Source organism: Canis aureus, chromosome 2, assembly GCF_053574225.1.
Source record: "Canis aureus isolate CA01 chromosome 2, VMU_Caureus_v.1.0, whole genome shotgun sequence".
NCBI lineage: Eukaryota > Metazoa > Chordata > Mammalia > Carnivora > Canidae > Canis > Canis aureus.
This window is the reverse complement of record NC_135612.1, coordinates 42,461,516-42,473,077: the sequence shown is the minus strand read 5'-3', so window position 1 is coordinate 42,473,077 and position 11,562 is coordinate 42,461,516.

The following is an 11,562-nucleotide window of genomic DNA, read 5'->3' as shown; positions in this document are numbered from 1 at the left end:
GGGATTGGATCCCTTGTCTTCAAGATTTCCTGAGCAGCCGTCAGACACCCAACCACTGGGTCCTCTTTATGGCATGGGACATATGTCAAGCACTCCGTGGGGTCCCGTTAAAGCCCCACTCTCTTGACTGAGGAAAGGAGTTCCACTCCTCTTCTTATGGGTGAGGGTGTTAGTACTCTTAGCTCAGTCTTCTGCAAAGAGATGCTTTTTGCAAATGGTATCTCATAACCAACAACTCAATCCTTCTATACCCTCCAGTTGGTCTTGGTTTCAAGAGTCATACAACTGGTTTTAGGCTTATTGCTTTGGAATGCAGCCTCTTTGGGTCTTGGTACCTCAGTCGAAGTTCCAATTTAGCATCTTGCAAGAATCTCCCAACTGAGTGATAATTACAAGGATCTTGGCTGATAATTTTGCTAAATTGTACGCTAAGGATTTTGGCATCTTTCTTTACATGACTTTATAAAAATACAGACCCAAACCATTAAGAAATTTAGACATTTACTACCACATGAGAAGTAGAAAGCACTGGTAGAAAGGGCAATGGGTTGGTTCTTGGACAAACAGTGCAAGAAATGTCAATGGTAGTTTTAATCATGATCTGGAATCTTAAAGGATTACCCAAGTACTTGTATTAAGCAGAGGGAGGGTGGGGGCTGATGTGAGTCTGGGAGCACATGCCAAAGGCAAGGGAACTATGACATTGGCTGGTGGGGAGAGAAGATAAAATGAAGCCATACTTCCACTGCCTCCTATCCTCTCTTTTCACTGAAGTAGGAAGAACTATTGAAAAGGCCCCCTTATAGAGGCTGGGCTTCACCTGCCCTCCACCTCTACTTCTGTCTCATGGTATCCTAGAGGGGAAGGTCAGTCATCAACCACTAGCCATGGCCTGTGCTCTTCTGCCAAGAGCCTGTTTGTTCTCTGAATCTTGTCTGCATCCGACAGTTTGGGATAGGTCCTGATGTGGTAACAAACAACCCCCAAATCTCAGGGGCTTAAAATAACAAGGGTTTATTGCTTGGTCATACTAAGTGCCCATTGTTGGGAGACTGGAGGCTTTGCCCTGAGTCATCCTCACTCTAGGTCATAGGTTGACAAAGGAACCATTAGCCAGCACATTGCCAACTTCATGGCAGAGGGCAAGCGAGCTTGGTAAATGGTGCTCTGACTCAGAGCTTCTGCCTGGAAGTGACACACGATTGCTTTCAGTCACATTTTATGGGCCAAAGAGAGTCACATAGCTGACTCTGTGTCACATGGCAAGTCACATGACCACCTTCAATCCTATCATTTCCAGGGGAAAAAGAATGGGCAATATTTGATGAACAGCACTAAGGACTAACTCAAGAGCCTTTCTCTGAGCCTTACTTAAAAAAAGAAAAAAAGAAAAAAGATAAAGTTTCCAAATACTCAAAAGCAGAGAGATTAGTACAGTGAACTCCCATGTCTATATTCTGAAAAATGTTTTCTTCAATTGCTCTGTTATAACAGGATCACTGTGATAAAGCCTACAAAAAGCTCATCTCATCCAACCTGTATGGTAAGCTTTATTATTTGTTCTATTTTACAGTTGAGGAAATGGACACTCAGGAGTTAAGTGACTTGGCCAAAGACACACAGCTGGTGAAGACAGAACTGATGACACACTCACCCCTGGCAGGGCTGCAGGAGGGTACTACAGAGGTGAAGGGAGCTTAAATGGAGGCCATGGCAGGAAAGGGGGGTGTCTTTCTTTACGAAGGGCTAGCTGCTGTGTGATCTTGGCTCCCCTGCCAGCCAGCTTTGCTCTAAGGCAGGGGCTTAATCACGACCAGTTAGAAGAGGAAGCAAGACACAAGAAACCAGAAGGGTCCTGTTCCCCAAGGAGGTATAGCCATGAAATGGGATAATGAGGGCCCATGGACATCCATTTAACTATTTACTCTTATGTGCATTTATTCAATAGATATTTACTGAGTACCTACTCTGGACCAGACCTGGGACGACAAAGATGAGTGAGCCAACCTAGACCCTTGCCTCCACAGAGGAGAATCCTGCTTCTTCCAGCTGGTTGACTGGATTTTCTCAAATCTTAACTGGAGCCTCACTTTTCTAACTTGTGCAAATGGGCATAATAATAGCTTCTACGTAGCAAGACTGTGTGAAGATTAAATGAACTCATACACATAAATAACTGGGATCCATTAGTGTCTCCCATGCCAATGGGCAGGGACAACATTTGAAATATCGAAAAACCCAGAAGGCATAGGCACTGTCTAGTCAGAAGAGACCTCTGACTGATCAGAACTGGGTTGGCCAGGGTGCTGAATATCAGCTTTGGTATTGCTATGTTTTCATAAATAGATGTTTGGAGAGCTCCAGTAGCCCATACACCATGATCCAATGAAGGAAATTTGCCCAGAGTCAGCTGACCTCTTGACTCCTGCTGGCTGAGGCCCATCTGTGTGCTCCTGGTCACCAGGGGCTGGCAAGCATATGTGGGTGGACCCCACCTCTACTGCCCCTTACACCCCCCCCCTTCTCTTCTAAGTGCGGGGCCAAGAGTATTTGGAGAGTAACAGAGTATAGAAATAACCAGATACCTTTAAAGCCGATGTCGTTTGCTCCAGTGGGTGCTTGGTAGAGATGAAGGAAAACCTGGCTGCTCTATCCTCAGAGGAACAAGCCCTTCCTCAAGGACCTGCCATGTCCAAAGCTCACGCAGAAGAAAGAATCAGCCCGTGTATCTGCTAGAAGGATTGAGGTGTAAGCAAGAACTTCCCCCACTGCTACTATGAACCAACCTGAAATAAATTAATTTGTTCTGCACTAGTTACAGACATGTTACAAAGCTTCATCTTTTAAAATGGCAGCAAATGTCTTCTAATATTAATGAGGACGATTCTGAAACAACAAAGTCTCTAGAAAGGTTTTTGTTCTTCCAGAACATTAGGCTCCCCGCATTTCATTACCCACTGAGGGCTCGCCCTGTTCTCCCTCTTCCATGGGATCAAAAACCGATCTGTTCCCATGTTTGTGTGTGGCTATGAGTTTAGACCACATGCAAGAAATGAGAGAAAGTTTGGAATTGGAATTGGGTCGGATTGGGGAGAAAAAAATCTGCCAGCTCTGTTTGGAGAAACTCACATGGAATGATAAATTGAGGTGAGCAGCTCTGACAGTCACGTGAAGTACTAATGCATCATAGTGAAGTATTTTATTTTATTTATTTATTTTTAAAGATTTTATTTATTCATGAGAGACACAGAGAGAGAGAGGCAGAGACACAGGCAGAGGGAGAAGGAGGCTTCATGCAGGGAGTCCGACGTGGGACTGGATCCCAGGTCTCCAGGATCACGCCCTGAGCCGAAGGCAGGCGCTAAACCGCTGAGCCACCCAGGGATCCCCATAGTGAGGTATTTAAATCACGATTCTCAAAATTTTTTGCCATCTGACTGCAACCTGAGAGTGGAGAGATCCCTGTATGGGCTCACGCGGAGCAGTGCAGCTGGGGCCTACCTACCACCTCTCCACTGAGCCTCTCACTGGGATTTGGAAATGTTAATGAGTTATGTGGCACGTGACTCTCTGAGGATGCTATTATTACACCTACGTTACAGATAAGAGATTGAATCATCAAAAAAAAAAAAAAATCAGTGATCTGCCTGGTGTCAACCTAGAAGCCACTGGTAATGGTTTGGAAGGATCCCATTGCTTCACTCTGGCTGATGTAAGATCACTGTTTCCCCAGGCCAAGGTTAACAGACAAAAGTGGGACAGGATCACTTCTTAAACTCTCTGACCTGTCCCCACGGTGTGCGAGAGAAGGGAGAGTGTGGGAGGAAGTCTCCCGGGAAGGGGAGATTGGGACAGATTCCTAATAGACAAGTGAATGGCAGTGTGGCTCCAGGCTGCAACAGGGGCCAATCCTTCAGAGTTGCCCCCAAACCTATTCCTTCCAAACAGTGGCCCTGAAAGGGGTTGGGTGCTGGAGACATGGGGCAGGCTTTGCGTTGCTCCCTCTCTAATCAGCTTCCATATTGAGACCAGGAGCCTGGGACAAGCTTGCTTTTCCCAAAGACTGCTGAGAAGATACCACTCACACTGGTTTGAGCTCAGACAGGAACCAATGGCTGGGCAACTTTGGGAGGATGGTTGATCTTGAAAACGTTGCTGTTTCAAAATTGGGAGGGGTTTTATGTTTGCATAAACATAAAATGGGATGGGAACCTAAGTGCATCTTTGGAATGGTGTTACCTGGGTTCTGGAAAAGCCATTCAGGGAAGAATCCAAACATTTAGCAATGCAAGTGTTTGAACATCTGCCCCGTATGAGTTCCAGGGGTCTTGAAAACAAAAGCTGCCAATTACAGACCACATTCAACTTTTGAATATATCTGTGTGGCTGAGGCAGTGTTTTTGTTTGTTTGTTTGTTTGTTTGTTTGTTTTTTTAAAGTTCACTTTTTAAAATCTGAACCTCCTACTGCCTTAGAAAAATCACTGCACCTGCCTTTGTGGGTAGCCCCTGGGGCTGCCCCTTCTAGTGAGGAATGAACTCTCCAGGGCTCTTCTCCCCCCATAGCACCCACATCACCCAGAGCCCCCCAGCTTGAAAGCTGAGCATCAGCTATCATTTATCACTTCATCTACACCCTTGATTTTATTATAGAAGACTCAGATTTTTCTTTGTAGCTGAGCCTTATTCCCAACATGAAAAAAGAAAGAGAAGAAGAAAGAAGAAGGAAAGAAAGAAAGAAAGAAAGAAAGAAAGAGAGAAAGAAAGAAAGAAAAAGAAAACAAATGAAAGAAAGAAAGATTGATGCCACTTGCTGGCTCCTTGGGGATATTTAAGTTTGCATCCCTTGATATAGAGGCTTGTCTCTCCTGGAGGCCAGATGCCAGCGAGGTGTCCCTTGGATTATATATTTCCTTTTTTTAAAAAGATTTGATTCACTTATTCATGAGAGACACAGAGAGAGAAGCAGAGACACGGGCAGACGGAGAAGCAGGCTCCCTACAGGGAGCCCGATGTAGGACTTGATCCTGGGACCCCAGGATCATGACCTGAGCCGAAGGCAGATGCTCAACCACTGAGCCATCCCAGTGTCCCATGGATTATGTATTTCCTAAGGAGGGAGCTGGGCCACCTGTGGCTACCAACTGTTATTTGTTTTCGAAGAAATATTAGTAATAAAGCTAATATTTATCGAGCACTTACTCTGTGCCTGGTGATTTTCCAAACTATGTGAATTAACTTAGGTAATTCTCCCAAAAATATGCACTAACAATGATTACTATTTTACAGAGGAAGAAACAAGCATCAAGAGCTTGAGCTACTTGCTGGGGTTTCTCGGTGAGGACATGGCCGAGCCAGGATTCACATGCAAGTTGGTGGGCCCCAGAGATCGTGTAGTTAGCCACTGTGCTATTCTTCTGGCATGTGTCTTTCCTGACCACATTTCTGTAGGTTTATCAGTCAGGATTGGCTAGCTACGTGCTACAGTAGTAACACCCGCCCCCCCGCCCCCCCCCCCCCGCCAAATCTCAGGAGCTTGAAACAACAAAGGTTTATGTCTTGCTTATGCTACATGATTATTGATAATTGGCAGTGTGACATCATGTGTCACTGTCATCCTAGACAGACAGAGCTGGCCCACTTGGAACATTGCCAGTTGCCACAGCAGAGAGGAAAGAGCATGGCAATTGTGCATCAGCTCTTGGAGGCCTCCTCTAGAAAGTGACATTTATCACTCCTGCTCACATTTCCTTGGCTGAAGCAAGCCCAACTCCAAGATCCAGGGAGTGCAATCCTTATGCAGAGAAAGAAGCACCGCTGAACAGTCTACATAACAGGAGATGGAGTTAATCTGCAGGGGAGACATCCGTGAGCCTCAGAGAACACGCAAAGGTATGTGGAACCCCAGAGGACAAAGCTTGGCAGAGCTAAGAAGGGTGCCTTCCCCTCATCTCTGATCCTGCTTCTACTTCCTAGATGGGACCGATGGCTTTAGGAACCTTGGAAGGCCCGTCTGTCATGAACATTGGCATGGAAAGAAGCACATTCCTCTACCCAGGGCCTTTGCGTATGCTGTTCACTCTTCCTTGACCTCTCTTCCCCACTCCCTCATCTACTAGTTAATAGTCATCCTTCATATTTCAGTGATAAGCTCAATTCCTCTGAGAATCCTTCTTTACACCTTTCCTTGTGTTAGGCCCTCCTGTTATTGTTCTTCATAGTACCCTCTGGTTTTACGTCTCAGTACTTATTAAAGATTAACATTGCATGTTGATTTGTGTAATAATGTGATTCTCTTTTCTATAAGACTGGAAGCTTTACAAGGGCTGTCTTGGTCACTTTTGCATCCCAAGTGCCTGGCACGGTACCAGGCACATCACAGAGTCTCTCTTTAATACCAATTGAATGAATGACTGGGGCACATAGGATGACTGCAGATGATAAACGGGACTATCAGACAATGGGAGGCTCCCTTTGAGGACTCCAAGAAATAATTTAGGAGGAATTTCCTGAGGTCCTGATGTCCTGTAGTTGAGGTGGCGTCAGGACAAGAAAGAGTCCATAGGAAGGTGAGCCCTCTTATATTAGTGGTCCTCAAAAAGCAGAATGTGGGCCAAGGATCAGGATCAAGTAGTACATGTGAGTGGTGATCCTGGCGGATCCTAGCAGGAGCATGGGCAAGTGAGTCAGGGATGGGAGGAGCCAATGCCATGTCAAGTTGCCTCTGTGGGCCATTTATACACAGTCCGCTGGAGCACTCTGGGAGGGGTATATGTCACAACACTAAGGGTTATCCCATCTGAGGCATGGAGGAACTGGGTATTTATTTATACACCAATTCCAGTTGATCACTGGTGAGAGTTACTACCAGGGGCCTGGTAAGTGGACAGCAGAGCTGGCTCTTGCAGTAAAAGAAAAGTTCAGACAGAAATGCAGGTGCCATGGTGCCTGGGTGGCTCAGTCAGTTAAGCGTCTGCCTTGGGCTCAGGTTGTGATCTCAGGGTCCTGGGATTGAGCCCATCATTGGGCTCCCTGCTCAGCAGGGAGTCTGCTTTTCCCTGTCACTCTGCACCCCCCTCTACCCCACCCCCAGCTGCTCGTGCTCTCTCTCCTTCTCTTTCTTGTTGTTATAAGTTAAATAAATAAATAAATAAATAAATAAATAAATAAATAAATAAATTTGTTTAAAAAAAAAAAAGGAAAGAAAGAAATGCAAGTGCCAGAAGTTGGGAGGAATAGGAATAGGGGATATGGGCAGGGCATAGGTGGCATCCACTTTACTTAGAAAGTGTGAAGTACTTCATTCTTCCTGTAGCATCTCCCATAATGGAGAGTGTAGTCTCTACTCCAAGGTCCTCAAAATCTATTTCACATTTTCAGCTCTCTGGGAATGGGCCAGAAAGTCCTTGCCATAGTCTCAGGCTAGTCTTGTGTAGAATATGTTTATGGCTAGGCCATATCTCTATGACTCTTTCATTCTTCATTCATCATTTCATTTAATAGACCCTCAAGCATTTATTGGGTCTCTTCTGTTTGACAGGCATGGAACTCGAGGCTGGGGTGCAAAATCAGATAAAACACAGTCTCTGAGAAATGTGTGGGAAATATCAGAAAGAGAGACAGAACATAAAGACTCCTAACTCTGGGAAACGAACTAGGGGTGGTGGAAGGGGAAGAGGGCGGGGGGTGGGGGTGAATGGGTGACGGGCACTGAGGGGGGCACTTGATGGGATGAGCACTGGGTGTTATTCTGTATGTTGGTAAATTAAACACCAATAAAAAATAAATCTATTATAAAAAAAACAACAACACAGTCTCTGCTCTGAGGTGTTTTACAAAGCAGTGCTCCAGGTTTTGGAGAGGTGCTAAATGCCAAACAAGATACTGTGTTAAATAAGTTTGGAAAGCTTTGCAAAGTATCACCTCTCTTGGATAATCCCAAAGCATGTTGACATAGTAAAGGCTTTGAGAAGGGCTGAAGAAAAGAAATTTGTGTAACTATTTCATTCAGGATTTTCCAAACTTATTTGACATTGGAACCCTTTAATACGAAATTGCCTGTATCACCATCCCAAGGAACTAGAATTCTGTGGAATACACTCAAACAAAGCTTTTGGATTTCCACTCAATCCTTTGAAGGCCTAAATGGAACAAAAAGCCTGAGTAAGGGAGAACTAACTCTCTCTGTCTCATGGTGTTCTGACTCTGGACTTCAACTTGGACTGGAACTTACACCATTGTCTCCCCCAGGGTCTCCAGCCTCCTGACTCCATATCTTGGAACTTCTCAGCCTCCATAATTGTGGAGAAATGTATCATTAGGAATTGCCAATTCCATAAAATAAATCAAACATAGGCCTATTTATATACATTTGTATTTATTTGTACATATATGTATAAATATTTATTCATATATGTATGCATATTTATATTTATTTCTATATACATATAAAATAGATGTACATACATAAATATCTATCTATCTATGTATCTATCTATTTATCTATCTATCTCTCCTGTTGTTCTGTTTCCCTGGAGAAACCCAACTAGTATAGATTTGGGTACAGATTTTTGGCAGGATGGTCCACCTCATAATTCTTAGACTGCTTTGTGAATGAATAGCTATGACCTCAAGTCTTTCACATGAATCCCCTGCTCTAGAATAAAGCCATCATCTCATTCCTTGGTGAGATGAAGTTCTTTGTTCTAGGAAACATGCAAATTGTACGTTCACTAGGAACACTAGAAATTCTGATGGGAAAAAGTCCAAATAGTGGAAACACTGATACAGTCATTACAGTTAGTTTTCAGGCTAATTTTATTGCAGATTTTTTCTTGAATATGTTTCTTGATTTTGCCATAATCCTTACGAGTTAAGCGCTTACAGGAAATCAGCTTCTGGCCCTTTAATGAATCAACAGTGCACCACCAAATATTGGTGGTATTTATTTTGAGATCTTAATGAGACAAGATAAGCACAGAGATATTTGTTTTCTGGAAAAATCGCACTTTCCTGTGTTAGGGGGACAGGACTTTTGTTAATTTAATAGCTTTCTCCTGACTGCCTTATTTACTCCTACCACAAATCTAAATCTATGCATAGGGTTTAAATATTGCCCCCCTGGCTATTTAATACACAGTCAATTGTGTATTTTTAATTAGGAGATTTTCAGAGTGCTTCATACCATTTTACTCTTGCAGCCAAACAACAGAGGGTGTGGCCTTTCCACAAAGAATGACTTTCTGTAATTCATATCCAAGAAAAGACATGAAGACAGGAAGAAAGGAAAGAGCCGTGCCTCTCTGACTTGAGGGAATGTCAAGCTTAAAAGATAAGAATCTCTTCCAAGAACTTTTTAGAAAGATGTATGCTAACTACATGATACAGTGTTAGGCTACAGCCGGGTGGATTACTTGGTCACAGAGCTGGTGGACCAATCTCCCTTCCTGGATGCTTCCTACTTCCCCTACCAAACACTGCTGCAAAAACGGGCTGCTGCATTGTTGTCATGTGGGCAATACTCCATCTAGTGGTTAACAGGACAATTGCAAAAATACCTTCACAGATCACATGCCAAACTATTCCAAAACTGGCTTTTAGACCAAGTTGTCTGTGCCAGTGGTTCTCAGACTTTGCTACACCATAAAAAATCAATAGGGGAGCTTGTAAGAATCTGATGCCCAGGCTATCCACCAAACCAATTAAATCATAATCTGGGAGGACACCTGGGTGGCTCAGCGGTTGAGCGGCTGCCTTCCGCTCAGGGTGTGATCCCCGGGTCCTGGGATCGAGTCCCGCATCAGGCTCCCCGCCGGGAGCCCGCTTCTCCCTTTGTCTATGTCTCTGCCTCTCTCTCTCTGTCTCTCATGAATAAATACATTAAATCTTTAAAAAAAATAACATTCTGGGAAGGGGTGGTGGGAGGAACCTGGGCATCCGCATTTTAAAAACTCTCCAGATGATTCTAGCGAGAGAATCAGTGATTTTGCAACCAAAGGAATGTGTTAAAATGCAGAAAAACTTCCCACACTTCTTTCAGACTATACAGTTCATAAAAATATTTCCTGTATAGTGGTCTCCTTTCTTCTTCTTCTGCTTCTTTTCTCCCGCCCTTTCTTCTTTCTTTCTTTTTCTTTCTTTCTTTCCTCCTCCTTCTTTAAAATTGGATCATTAAAAAAAAAGGGGGGGGGGATCAACATACAGAACACCAGAGAGGTTACAAACACAGAATTGAATCCGAGGGCTTGGATTCCAATCCCATCTCCATTACATGTCTGCTCTGTGATCTTTTGGTGCCACCGCTTCCCCATCAACAAACGAGGACTGATAGGAGCCCAACCTCAGTCACACTGGATGTTTCCAGGAATAAACAAATACCTGTGAATCACTTGGAACTGACCCTACTGCATAATAAATATTATTTAAATGCATATCATTAAGAGTCTATAACATTACTTTGCAACTTGCTTTTTCTTTTTAAAAAATATATTTTTTTTATTTGATACAGAGAAAGCAGGAGCAAGGGGAGCAGTAGAGGGAGAGGGAGACACAGGCTTCCTGCTGAGCAGGGAGCTGGATGTGGGGTTCCATCTCAGGACCCCGAGAACACCATCTGAGCCCAAGGCAGACACCCAACTACCTGAGCCACCCAGGCGCCCCTGCAACTTGCTTTTTCAACCTAAAGCTGTTATGGGTACCTCATATTGTCCGCACAATAGATCTTACGTAGCTGCAAAAAACCATCTGTGAACATATGTCCTCGGAAATACATCATCCACCAAATGGAAATGCTGGGTTCAATGGTATAAAGGTTTGACATTTTAACTGATGTTACCAATGAGTTTCCTTTACTGAAAGGAAGGAATTTGCCCTCCCACTAGCGTTGTATAAGATTGTCTGTTTCCTCTACAAGCCTTATAATTCTTGCCAACGTAATTGGTAAAAAATGCTATCTTGGTGATATAAGTTGTAGTTTCCTGTCTAGAAGAGAGTGAAGAGATCTTTTTAAATGTTTACTGGTTATTTTCATTTCAGTTTCTGTGTATTCTGGTCATACCCTTTGCTCATGTTTCTATTGAGTTGAGGTTTTGTTTTTGTTTTTCTCTTTAAATCACTTTGTATATTCTGGATATTAACTCATTAGTAAAAAAAATTGCAAATATTTTTCCATTTTGTTTTTGCATTTTAACTTTCTATAGTTGAACTTGTTAGTCTTCCTCCTTTTGGATTCTAGATTCCCTGTGTTGTATAAGTCTCTCTTCCTTCCCAATCTTGAGGCAATGTAAACTTTCTCCTAAATTTTTTTCCTTTTTTTTTTTTTTTTTGGTTTATGTTTTTCATTTCACACTGTAATCCATTCATTATGATTTTGGATTAATAACCAATTATGTTAATAGCACTAATTAAATAAGCTATCTTTTCGCCACTGGACAAAAAAGCTGTTTTTACCATCTGTTAAATATATCCTCAGATCTTTTGGACTTTCTGGTGTTCTGATCTGTAAGCTTATTTATAAACTAAACCATATAGTTTAAAAAATTATTACATTACCATTGTAGAACATT